This window comes from Hemiscyllium ocellatum, chromosome 22, assembly GCF_020745735.1.
Source record: "Hemiscyllium ocellatum isolate sHemOce1 chromosome 22, sHemOce1.pat.X.cur, whole genome shotgun sequence".
In the NCBI taxonomy this organism is placed as follows: domain Eukaryota; kingdom Metazoa; phylum Chordata; class Chondrichthyes; order Orectolobiformes; family Hemiscylliidae; genus Hemiscyllium; species Hemiscyllium ocellatum.
Window position 1 is genome coordinate 8,034,478 of NC_083422.1, and position 12,876 is coordinate 8,047,353.

At 43.0% G+C, this 12,876-nt stretch overlaps 1 protein-coding gene across 1 annotated transcript in view; it reads right to left on the reverse strand.

The window, feature by feature from the left end:
- Window positions 1-12,876, reverse strand: part of arid5b (AT-rich interaction domain 5B) — a 127,421-nt gene that overhangs the window by 64,789 nt on the left and 49,756 nt on the right. The window lies entirely within an intron of this gene.

The window sequence follows — 12,876 nt, forward strand, 5'->3', positions numbered from 1 at the left end:
AGATGGGCCAATGGGCTGAGAAGTGGCAGATGGAGTTAAATTTAGATAAATGCGAGGTGCTGCATTTTGAGAAAGCAAATCTTAGCAGGACTTATACACTTAATGGCAAGGTCCTAGGTAGTGTTGCTGAACAAAGAGACCTTAGAGTGCAGGTTCATAGCTCCTTGAAAGTGGAGTCGCAGGTAGATAGGACAGTGAAGAAAGCGTTTGGTATGCTTTTGTTTATTGGTCAGAGTGTTGAGTACAGGAGTTGGGAGGTCAGGTTCCGGCTGTACAGGACATTGGTTAGGCCACTGTTGGAATATGGTGTACAATTCTGGTCTCCTTCCTATCGGAAAGATGTTGTGAAACTTGAAAGGGTTCAGAAAAGATTTACAAGGATGTTGCCAGGGTTGGAGGATCTGAGCTACAGGGAGAGGCTGAACAGGCTGGGCTGTTTTCCCTGGAGGGTCGGAGGCTGAGGGATGAGGTTTACAAAATTATGAGGGGCATGGATAGGGTAAATAGGCAAAGTCTTTTCCCTGGGGTCAGGAAGTCCAGAACTAGAGGACATAGGTTTAGGGTGAGAGGGGAAAGATATAAAAAAGACCTAAGGGGCAACTTTTTCACGCAAGGGGTGGTACGTGTATGGAATGAGCTGCCAGAGGATGTGGTGGAGGCTGGTACAATTGCAACATTTAAGAGGCATCTGGATGGGCATATGAATAGGAAGGGTTTGGAGGGATATGGGCCAGGTGCTGGCAGGTGGGACTAGATTGGGTTGGGATATCTGGTTGGCATGGACGGGTTAGAGCGAAGGGTCTGTTTCCGTGCTGTACATCTCTATGACTCTAAATGCACCCTTTCAGGAACCTTTTCATTTTTGTATTTCCTAAAATCATGTAAAAGTTTGTAGATGTTGCCAATCCTTCCTCTACCACCCCAGCACTCCCACCAGTCTTGGTCAGGACCATTAAAAGGTTGCGTGGTGAGAGGTACGGACTAGAACAAAAAAACAAAGATAATTATTGCACAGGAACAGGCCCTTTAGCCCTCCAAGCCTGTGCCAACCCAGATCTTCTACCTAAATCTGTCACCTATTTTCTAAAGATCTGTATCCCTCTGCTCCCCGCCCATTCATGTATCTCTCTCGAGACATCTTAAATTACACTCTTGTGCCTGCCTCTACCACTTGCACTGGCAATGCGCCCCAGGCACCTATAACCCTCGATGTAAAGAACTTTCCACACATCTATCCTTTAAACTTTTCCTCTCTCACTTTGAACTCGTGACCCCAAGTATTTGAGTCCCCCACTCTGGGAAAAAGCTTCTTGCCATCCACCCTGTCTATACCTCTCATGGTTTTATAGACCTCAATCAGGTCCCCCGTTCCCCCCCCCCCCCCCCCCCCCCCCCCCACCCCTAACCTCCATCTTGCTCATGAAAATAATCCTAATCTACTCAACTTCTCTTCATAGCTAGTGCCCTCCATAACCAGGCAGCATCCTGGTGAACCTCCTCTGCACCCTCTCCAAAACATCCACACCCTTTTGGGAATGTGGCGGCTCGAACAATGCGCAGTATTCCAAATGTGGCCAAACCAAAGTCCTATACAACTGTAACATTACCTGCTAACTCTTGTACTCAATACCCTGTCCAATGAAGAAAGGCATGCCATATGCCTTCTTGACCACTCTATCAACCTGTGTTGCCACCTCAGGGTACAATGGACCTGAACTCCCAGATCTCTCTGTACATTAGTTTTCCTCAGGCCATTTCCGTTGACCGTATAGTTCACTCTTGAATTGGATCTTCCGAAACGTATCGCCTTGCATTTACCCGCTTTGAACTCCATCTACCATTTCTCTGCCCAACTCTCCAATCTATCCATATTTTTCTGTATTCTTTGACAGTCCTCTTCACTATCTGCTACTCCACCAATCTTAGTGTCATCTGCAAACTTGCTAATCAGACCACCCATACCTGCCTCCAAATCATTTATGTATATCACAAACAACAGTGGTCCCAGCACGGATTCCTGTGGAACATCACTGCTCACAGGTCTCCATTTTGAGAAACTCCCTTCCACCACTACTCTCTGTTCACCCATTCTCCAGCCAGCTCTTTATTGATCTAGCTACTATAGCCTGGACCCCATGCGACTTCACCTTCTCCAGTGTACCATGGGGAATCTTATCAAACAGCTTACTGAAATCCATGCACATGACATCCACAACACTTCCCTCATCAATCAACTTTGTCACTTCCTCAAAGAATTCTATTAAGTTGGTAAGACATGACCTTCCCTGCACAAAATCATGTTGCCCATCACTGATAAGCCCATTTTCTTCCAAATAAGAATAGATCCTATTCCTATCTCCTTTAGCAACTTCCCTACCACTGACTTCGGCTCACCGGTCTATAATTATCTGGATTATTCCTGCTACCCTACTTAAATAAGGGGACAACACTAGCAATTCTCCAGTCCTCTGGGACCTCACCTGCATTCAAGGATGCTGCAAAGATATCTGTTAAGGCCCCAACTATTTCTTCGCTCGCTTCCCTAAGTAACCTGGCTTAGATCCCATCTGGACCTGGGAACATGTCCATCTCAATGCCTTTTAGAATACCCAACACTCCTCCCTCTTTATGCTGACTTGATCTTGAGTAATCAAACATCTACCCTAACCTCAACACCAGTCATATCCCTCTTCTTGGTGAATACTGATGCAAAGTACTCGTTAAGAATCTCTCCCATTTTGTCTGACTCCATGCATAACTTTCCTCCTTTGTCCTTGAGTGGGCCAACCCTTTCTCTAGTTACCCTCTTGCTTCCAATACATGAATCAAAGGCTTTGGGATTTCCCCTTAACACTGTTTGCTAAAGATACTTCGTGACCCCTTTTAACCCTCTTAATTTCTCAGTTCAGATTGGTCCTACATTCCCAATATTCTTCTAAAGCTTCACCTGTCTTCAGTTACCTAGAGCTTACGCAGGCTTTTGTTTTCCTCTTAGCTAGTCTCAGAATTTCACCAGTCATCCATGGTTCCTTAATCTAGTCATTTCTATCCCTCATTTTCACAGGAACATGTCTCTCCTGCACGCTAATTAACCTCTCTTTAAAAAGCCTCCCATATATCAAATATGGGTTTACCTTCAAACAGTTGCTCCCAATCTACATTCTCCAGCTCCTGCTGAATTTTGCTATAGTTGGCCTTCCCCCAATTTAGTACTCTTCCTTTAGGACCACTCTTGTCTTTGCCCATGAGAATTCTAAAACTTATGGAATTGTGATCACTATTCCCAAAGTAATCCCCTACTGAAACTTCAACCACCTGGCCGGCCCATTCTCCAACACCAGATCCAGTATGGCCCCTTCCCAAGTTGGAATATTTACATACTGCTCTGGAAAACCTTCCTGGATACTCCTTACAAATTCTACTCCATCTAGTCCTCTAACACTAAGTGAATCCAAGTCAATGTTGGGAAAATTAAAATCTCCAATCATCGTACGCTGTTGCTCCCACAGCTTTCCATAGTCTGTTGACAGATTTGTACCTCTATCTCACGCTCGCTGTTGAAAGGCCTGTATTACAGCCCTAACATGGTTACCGCACCCTTCCTATTTCTGAACTCTGTCCATATTGCCTCACTGCTCGAGTCCTCCATAGTGCCCACCTTCAGCACAGCTGTGATATCCTCTCTGACCAGTGATGCAACTCCTCCACCCCTTTTACCTCCCTCTCTACCCCGCCTGAAGCATCGCTATCCTGGGATATCACACCCTTCCCTCAACCAAATCTCACTTATAGCAATATCATACTCGCAGGTACTAATTCAAGCCCTGAGTTCATCTGCCTTATCTACTACACTTGCTGCATTAAAACAAATGCAGTTCAGACCACCAGACCCTTTGTGTTCATCACCTGCTCCCTGCCTACTCTTACCCTTTGTCATGCTGACTTCATTACTTAGTTCCTTACAGGCTTTAGTTATTACCTCCTTACTGTCCACTAACCTCATTTGGTTCCAATTCCCCACCACATTAATTTAAACCCTCCCCAACAGCATTAGCACCCCCAAGGACTAATTACAGCTGAAGGAATATTAAGATAGGAGACACACAGAACATCAAGCAATGTTCTATTACTTCAACTTGGGTACCAAAGTAGCCAAACTTTAATTTAATTTCATTAATGCTGGTGACCAGCTACCAGGTAAAAAAAATCACTTCCAACAGAATTAAAGAGAATACAACTCAATCATGTTTTGCTCTTTAAATAAAACTTACAGGTTACAAATTAACTCAGACAAATATTTCCACATGAACTATTTTCAGAAACGGTTCTCTTAAATCTGTGTAGCTGTTTATAAAAGTGCAGTTTTATAACAATCTAAGCAGAAAATAACACACCCTCCCTGGCGTCTACAAAGGCTGTAATGAAGAGTTGACAGATGTTGTATTTCAACTGCTTTAAGCTGCAAATCTATTTTTAACCAAAAACAACACTGACTGCCTTGTGACAAAGTACCTGGCGAAATTCTGCTGCGATTTCTTTGGTTGGGGAAAAACAAAACTGCACCAAACGTCGACAATAATTAACGTGGCAAGGTATTGAGGACTAAATCAGGCACCTTTCAACTGACTGAAGTTCCTCTATAACCTTTATTCTATTGTCTCCAGATTGTCAAGAAAAAAAACCGTGTGTCTGCTTTAAAGCATTGTAAAGAGGCTGCTTAAATATCTGGCAAAGCAACTTCCATCCTATAAACACACTGAACCAATTGTACTTTGTGCCAGAATTCATTACAAAAAGTTTCATTTGGTGCTGCTAATTTCTTTTTAAGTACCCATGCCATTTTTCTGAAACTCGATTGATTTTTCTACCCTGAGGAGGATTGAGACAAAACATTGTTATAAATGGCGTTATGGTTATGTGTGGTTTTTTTTTGCTATTCTATAAATAACACAGTAATCTCTTTATAATGCGATTTTGCACTGCACTACAAAGAAAAGATCTTGTATTATTTTCTGAGAACTGAACAGCTTTGTATCAAAGCCTAAATCAATGTTTGTGCTCTGCTATTATAGCTGAATGCCAAATAACTATTCAAAGAAAATTTACAACATATGGCACTTTTATTGCTGCATGTAACATAAAACATTTTAAAAAAATGATCTTTCTTGATTAAAACTCCACTAAGTAATAACAAAATAATACACTCTTCCTTCTGTGCAAATGAAATAAGACACTAAGTACTGAACACTAAGTACATACACAAATTGAGTTTAAAACATTTTTCTTTTACGAAATCACTTAATAAATTCCAGAGGTAAGGCCACTCCCCCTCCCCCAACCACATTACCCCACCCTTGCCCACAACCCATGGATTAAAAGGTGAACTTTATAAATACCATCCTATCGTGAATTTAATCAGGGCCTGTTGCATCAAACCCATATTGCTCTTAGTGCTGTCAATATTGCTGCAAGATGGATTTCACGATAGAACTGTGTAAATAAACTGCACTTAGACCCAAGTTAACATCCACAAGAATTCTTGGAACTGCTAAAGTTCACATTTTGCTTCTTTGAACTTATGTCTGACCATGTGACTATCCCATGATCGAAGTGCTGTGCCAGAAGAAAGGATTGAGGAGAAGTGAGTTTGACCTTCTATCTAAATACCTCAACCCTTAATTAAAAAACCTGGGGTGTGTTTGTAGTCCAAGGCTCAGTCTGTCACCCAGCATCGAAGCACTTAATCACGGGCACTGCGTGATGAATAACATTCCCAATAATGAGATCTGAACGATGAAGTTGGAGAAATCTCAGAATGTAGCAGCCAGATAACTAACCCCAACTTGATATCCGTAACGAACAGACTGCTTCCTGACTGATGAGATAAGTGGATGGCTCAGTCTTTCAGATCTTGAAAGCCAGATAAAGCAACTGCTAGTTACTTTTCTTTCACTGAATGAGAGCTTACAAACCACAACCTGGACCAGACTTCCATCAGAATGGGCTGGGACAGCACATTGTATTTGCCAGAGTAACATGCATGCATAGTAAATACCTTCTAACCTTGTTTTAACATAATTTGGCTGCTATGAGTGACAGGAAAGCTCCACAGGTCTTTAAACCCTTTCACCCAAACAGATTCATCGTACCTGTGATTTAACTCAGGATGAACACCATTACGCTAAACTGTGCTCAAAAATAAACAGCAGGGAGGCTCGTGCTTTTAAACAGGAGAGCTGTGGGATTTTTCAAACACAGGCTGCTATTTCATTTAGGCTGATATTTGCCTAGAAGCAAGAAAAATGCATTTGTTAGCACCTATTATGACTTCAATCTGCTGAAGCACCTCAAAGCCAGCGAAGTACTTCTTAAAATGCACAGCAACCTCTCCCAAACAGAAACATTATTCGGGCCAGATCAAACTGGTACATTGAAGGATAAATATTGGCGAAGATATCAGGAAAGTATCCTTGCTCCTCTTTGAAGGAGTGCTGTGGGTGGAATATTTTGTATCTTCCTGAGGGTGGAGCCAGGACCTCAGTTCCAAGATGGCCACACCAATCATTTAGCGCCAGGGGGTCACAATTTCTTTTCACTAAAGACCCTGAAGGGAGATGTGCACCAACAAGTTTCTGGTTCAAAGGTGACTACAGGTCCAGCAGAGCAAGAGGACTGATTCCTCAAATTTATGGGGGAGGGGGGGCTGGGAGAGACAAGAAATATTTTGGAATAGGACAGATTAAACTCTGAATGAGACAGCTCCTGCGCCCGAGAATAAAGAACAGCTGGGCAGAGCGAGTATAGGATACTTGCACAAGGAAGGCGGGTGGCAAGCATGCCCATCTAGGAACTCCTACCCATGAATTTCCACTCACTCCAGGTTTCATTGTGCTTCAACATTCTTTCCTCAGATTTCTGAATAATCTGCTCTAATTCCATTTGAACAATGGCAATTGTTTGCTGACCCATTTGGAGGTCGTGTCAATACACATTTCAGTTTGAACTTCAAGGACGGACTTGGTTTGTGTAACGAGACAAGCAATAAATGAAAAGGGCACTTTGGCAGTGTATGATTCAGAGAACTTCAATACACAGTTTAATTCAATAAGATGTAGCAATGATATAAATCACTACTTCGTAAGAACTATATTAATAGTATTTTAATGAATTATTAAACATACGAAACAGTGGATCTGCACAGTTTTGAAAATAATGTATTGCCAAAACTATATATGCACATATTTGTTTGATGTCGAGAATTCTCCATTTATTATATCAACCAGTCACTTGTAAACAATCAATTCATTGTTCAGTTTGCTGACATTCCACAATTTCTTTTTAATGAATTTCCGATGCATATAAAACTAGCAGGTTCTGCATGGAATATTCCTCAGGAGCAGAAATGACAGAGTTGGGCTTTTTGCGACTTGATTTAGAGTAGTCATTCATCAAACTATGGAGGAGGTTTGTCGGAGGGGGGGAATGAAGAAAGAGAACGCACCCACAAGCTTTCCTGCAACAGCGAAAGCAAGTCTGAACAAAAGAATCCTTCCTAAAAATTATTTATATGCTCCCCTTTCAGAGCAAGTAATGGCATGCACAATACCGTGAGTCAGTCTACATGTTTGAGTAAATAATATCACACACCACAGCATCATTGTCATTAATATTCCCTGAGGCATAAGAAATGTATTATGTGTTCAGAGGACGAAGTAGCCAAAAGCAAGGTTTTTCCTTATAAAGTAACCCAATTGCTGCTGTACAAATGGAATTTTTATTAGTTTGCAATGCCAGAAAGGAATGCAATTGATAGTCTGATTTAAATCCATTTCCCTTCCTCTCCCCCTTCACGTTTTCTACAAATAAGAAAAATGAGATTTCTGTCAGTGACTGAAACATACTAAAGATGTAAGGGCTCAATCAACATGGCGAAACTTGCATGGGTAGTGCTCCAAACAACTTTAGCTGAACTGTAATTAGCCAGTGCTGCATATAAATATAATTAACTTGAACAGATTCATAAATTAACCATGTAGATGATGTTAAATGGGCCTCAGGTGGGGAAGGGGATTATACTGATGACCAGCTCTCAGAATTTAATCACTAAACGCAAATCAAATAAAACAATTTCACAGAAAAGCAGCCAATTCAAACAATGGCCCTCAAACAATATCACTCAACGGTACTTCTTTTTAAAATGGTTCTAGTCATAACATCATGGATTGGTCAGAGGACAGGATGCTCAACCACCTCAAGATGTACTTTAAGTACAAATAACATAAATTTTCAAATTATCTTGCATCACATGACTAAAACCTGTGCATTACTCTCTCGTTAGCCTTTATGGGCACGGGTGTATTGCTGCCAATCCCAATTGTACAATGAGTGCCTTATTGGTAATTTCAAGGCAGCCACATTGCTGTGACACTTGAGTCACATGTAGGATAGACCAGGAAATCATGGCTGATTTCCTTCCCTAAAGGATGTTAGTGGAACAGATGGGTTTCTACAACAATTGATAATAATTTCATTTGCACCGTCATTACATTCCAGATTTTTGAGCTGAATTTCAATTCCATCAGTTGGCATGTTGGGATTTGAACCCCTGTCTCTAAAGCATTAGCCGGAATCCCTGTTATCAATCCAGCAACTTTGTCCCTTGACTACCATAGCGAGAATGCCATTTTGCATCCGAAATGGCAGAGAATTACCCCTCTCTTCCATGGTCAGTAACTAGAGGTCTACTTAGCTAGAGAGAGTTTTCAGACCTCTGCTGTGTTCCCTTTGGCCAATGTGCGACTGTCAGAGTGGATCCCAGTGCCAGTAAATGCTCATCGTGCCAAGTAATACTTGCACCGCAGATGTGCCAGAAAATGGCCATCTCCAACAGCACTGTGGGTGTAACAACACCTGAAATACTGCAGCAGCTCAAAAAGGCACCAGACAACCCAGGAGGACGATAAATACTGGCTGGTCAGTGATGCCCAACTCCCATGAATGATTATAGAAACTGGTGCCAGGGCCCATGTTTGTCAAAAACTTTATTCAGAGGAATGTTGGTGAAGATGGCCAATCTAATAGGTAAGCATCACTGCTTATGTTAAGTGCCCTTCATGAACCACACACATGGTCCCCACCCCACCCCACTCCACCACCAAGAGAAAGCTTCTGCGCTGGCATTTAAAATTATATAGTTACGCATATTATCTCTGTGCTAAATATTCACCAATGTGAAATTTAGAAAGGCAATACTGAGAGGTTGCAGCAAGAGATACATCGACATTCACACATGATGTATCTAATGTTCTGTTTGTTTGTAGTGTGGAGAGTTCCAGCTGAGCTCAGGGCTGGTCCACACTTCCACTTTTTTTCAAACAGATTCCCCACAGTGTGGAAACAGGCCTTTCGGCGCAATAAGTCCACACCGACCTTCCAAAGAATAACCCACCCAGACCCATTTCCCTCTGACTAATGCACCTAACACTATGGGCAATTTATCGTGGCCGATTCATCAACCCTGCACATCTTTGGACTGTGGGAGGAAACCGGAGCACTCGGAAGAAACCCACGCAGACACAGGGAGAATGTGCAAACTCCACACAGACAGACAGTGACCAGAGGTTGGAATCGAACCTGGGATCCTGGTGCTGTGAGGCAGCAGTGCTAACTACTGAGCCACTGTGCTGCCCAAGGATCATTTTGACAAGGGGGTTCGAAAAGCTCCAACGTTCCAGCAAGTGATTAAATTCGGACCGCACATCAACTTCTGGCAAAAAAATAATAGGAGCTGGTCAAGGGTAACTAGGAGAAATTGAGGACTGCAGATGCTGGAGACCAGACTTGAAAAATGTGATGCTGGAAAAACACAGCAGGCCAGGCAGCACCGAGGAGCAGGGGAATCAACGTTTCGGGCATAAGCCGTTCTTCAGGAATGAATCCTGAAGAAGAGCTTATGCCCGAAACATTGATTCTCCTGCTCCTCATATGCTGCCTGGCCTGCTGTGTTTTTCCAACTCTGGTCAAGGTTAAGACCTTTTCAAATCTCTGATGCGAAAAGTAAGTGTGTTTTGTTAATCATCGGTGTCCAGTACCTGTCAACTGGAGAAGGATGAGGATCACAAACTTCTGCCGAGTCCTCATGCAAGCGACTAGACCAATTCTCGACAAAGATCTGGATAGGATGAATAGTAAAGGCCTTTTCCCTAGGGTGGGGGAGTCCAAAACTAGACAGCATAGGTTTAAGGTGAGGGGGGGAAAGATTTAAGGGACCTAAGGGACAACTTTTTCATATAAAGAGTGGTGCATGCATGGAATGAGCTGGTAGAGGAAGTGGAAGAGGCTGGTACAATTACAACATTTAAAAGGCATCTGGATGGGTATATGAATAGGAAGGGTTTAGAGGGATATGGGCCAAATGGGACTAGATTAATTTAGGATATCTGGTCAGTACAGATGAGATGGACCAAGGAGTCTGTTTCTGTGCTGTACATCTCGTATCTTTGGGGGTGCGGGGTCACCTAATAAAGGTTTACAAAATCAAAAGAGGCATAGATAAATTGAATGACAAAAGGTCTTTTCCCTAGGGTAGTGGGAATCAAAACTAGATAGCATAGGTTTAAGGTGAGAGGGGAAAGATTTAAAAGGGATCTTTGGGGCAACTTTTTCATGTAAAGGGTGAGGCGTATATGGAACAAGCTGCTGTAGTGAAAGTGGAAGAGGAAGTGGAAGAGGCTGGTACATTTACAACATTAAAAAGTCATATAGACAGGGACATGAATGGGAAATGGGCCAAATGTAAGTAAATGGGACAGGTTTAGATTGGGAAACCTGGTTGGCATGGACAAGTTGCACTGAATGGTCTGTTTCCCTGCTGTATATCTTTTATGTCCCTACATGGGATAAGGTGGTCCATGAGGTATTGGTTTGACAAGGAGAAGATTTGCCTCAATTTGCTTTCTCTGCTCCACATCGTTGAAGATGGGGTCTCAAAACAAGGTGCGGATTTATTGACAAAGCTGTGGCCATTCTCAGTAACTGGTGGCAAGCTTCTTCCATTAACATACCAAGAATTTAATGTTGTAAAATATAATTCCCAGTGAAAACTCACCCACGTACAATAAAGTAGGCGTATTATACTTTCAGAGAATGACAGTGAATCATGCAATTTGTTCAATTCCTTATCCAAATCATAATTGCGCAATAAGCAAATCTACTACACAAAATCACTAGCATATTTATTCTGCACTATAAATTATACAGGCACTAATTACCATCTGAAATAAATCAAAGTCATTGGGGAGCAACTGCGATGCAGAGCAAAATAAACAGTACATGGAAAATATTAAAATGTTTTTCTTTTTCTGAAGCTTATGCATAATTCGAAGGGATGATCAATTGAAAGCACAAACAGCTTTAATTGCTAATACTAGGAGCTGGCTTCCGGAATGCTGGAATCACTGGTATTTTGTGGTTACTTTCAACTTTAGCCTTTGCTTAGGAGTGCTGGCTGAACCCAAGAGTGAGACACTTGACGAAATGTAAAGGCACTCAATGCTGGCTGATGGAACTCTCAGCCATGAGAGAGCCCAAAGGGGCAGCCCATTAAAATGGGGGAGTAGCTGCTCAAACCAACTTCAAACAGCAAACCAAGCAGTATGTGAGACACAGCAACAAGACTGGCCTCTTCTCTAAACTCACCGACACCCACAGCTACCTCAACTATACATCCTCACACCCAACCTCCTGGAGAAACTCACAGCCATTCCCCTAGTTCCTCCATCGCTGTCACACATATTCCAACGAGGCCAACTTTGACAAGGGAACTTCCAAAATGTCCACCTACTTCCTATTCCAAGGATTCCCGCTCTCAAGAGGGCCACCAGCCCAAACCGACCCAACACCTGCACTTCTGCCCTCACCTCATCTTCCCTCCCACAACAGTGATAGGGCTCCACTTGTCCTTACCTACCATCCCACCAGCATCCATATCCAGAAGGTCATCAGTCACCATTTCCACCACCTCCAGTGAGATGCCACCACCAGACACACATTCCCTCCCCTCCCTTGTCTGCCTTCTGCAGGGACCACTCCCTCCAGGACACCCTGGTCAACTCTTCCTTCACTCCCAACGCAGCCCCATTACACCTTCCCCTGCAACTGAAGGTGTAATACCTGCCCATTTCTCTCCTTCCTCCTCAGTATCCAAGTGCCCAAACATACCTTCCAGATGAAGTAGCATTTTACCTTCTCACAATCTAGTCTACTGCATTCGCTGCTGACAATGCGGTCTCCTCTATACTGGGACAACGAAACATAGACTGGGTGACCGCTTCACAGAACATCCTCATCAAAAAGACCGAGCTTCCAGTTGCCTGTCACTTTAACACATCACCCTGTTCCCTGGCCAACATCTCTGTCTCAGACTTGCTGCAGTGCTCCAGTGAAGCTCAACACAAGCTGGAAGAACAGCACCTCATTTTCCACTTAGGGACCCTGCAGCCCTCTGGACTCAATATCGAGTTCAATAACTTCAGGGCCTGAACTATCCCACTCACATAGGCTGCCCATTACAGATTATCTATTGTTGCCACTAGCAGGCTCCATTAACAGCTATTCACCCTCCCAACCAGATCGTCATCCACTCCTTTGTCTATCCAACACTACTTCTTTCACTTTGGACTCTATCCTCACCTAGCATTTACTCCTTACTCTCTCCCTCCCCTATCTTCTTCCACATAAACGGACAATTTCCTAACCATCATCACTTCTGAGGAAGGGTCACCAGACCAGAAACATTAATACTGATCCCTCTTCACAGATGCTACCAAACCTGGGGAGCTTTTCCAGCAACTTCGGTTTTTGTTTCTTGCTAACTGC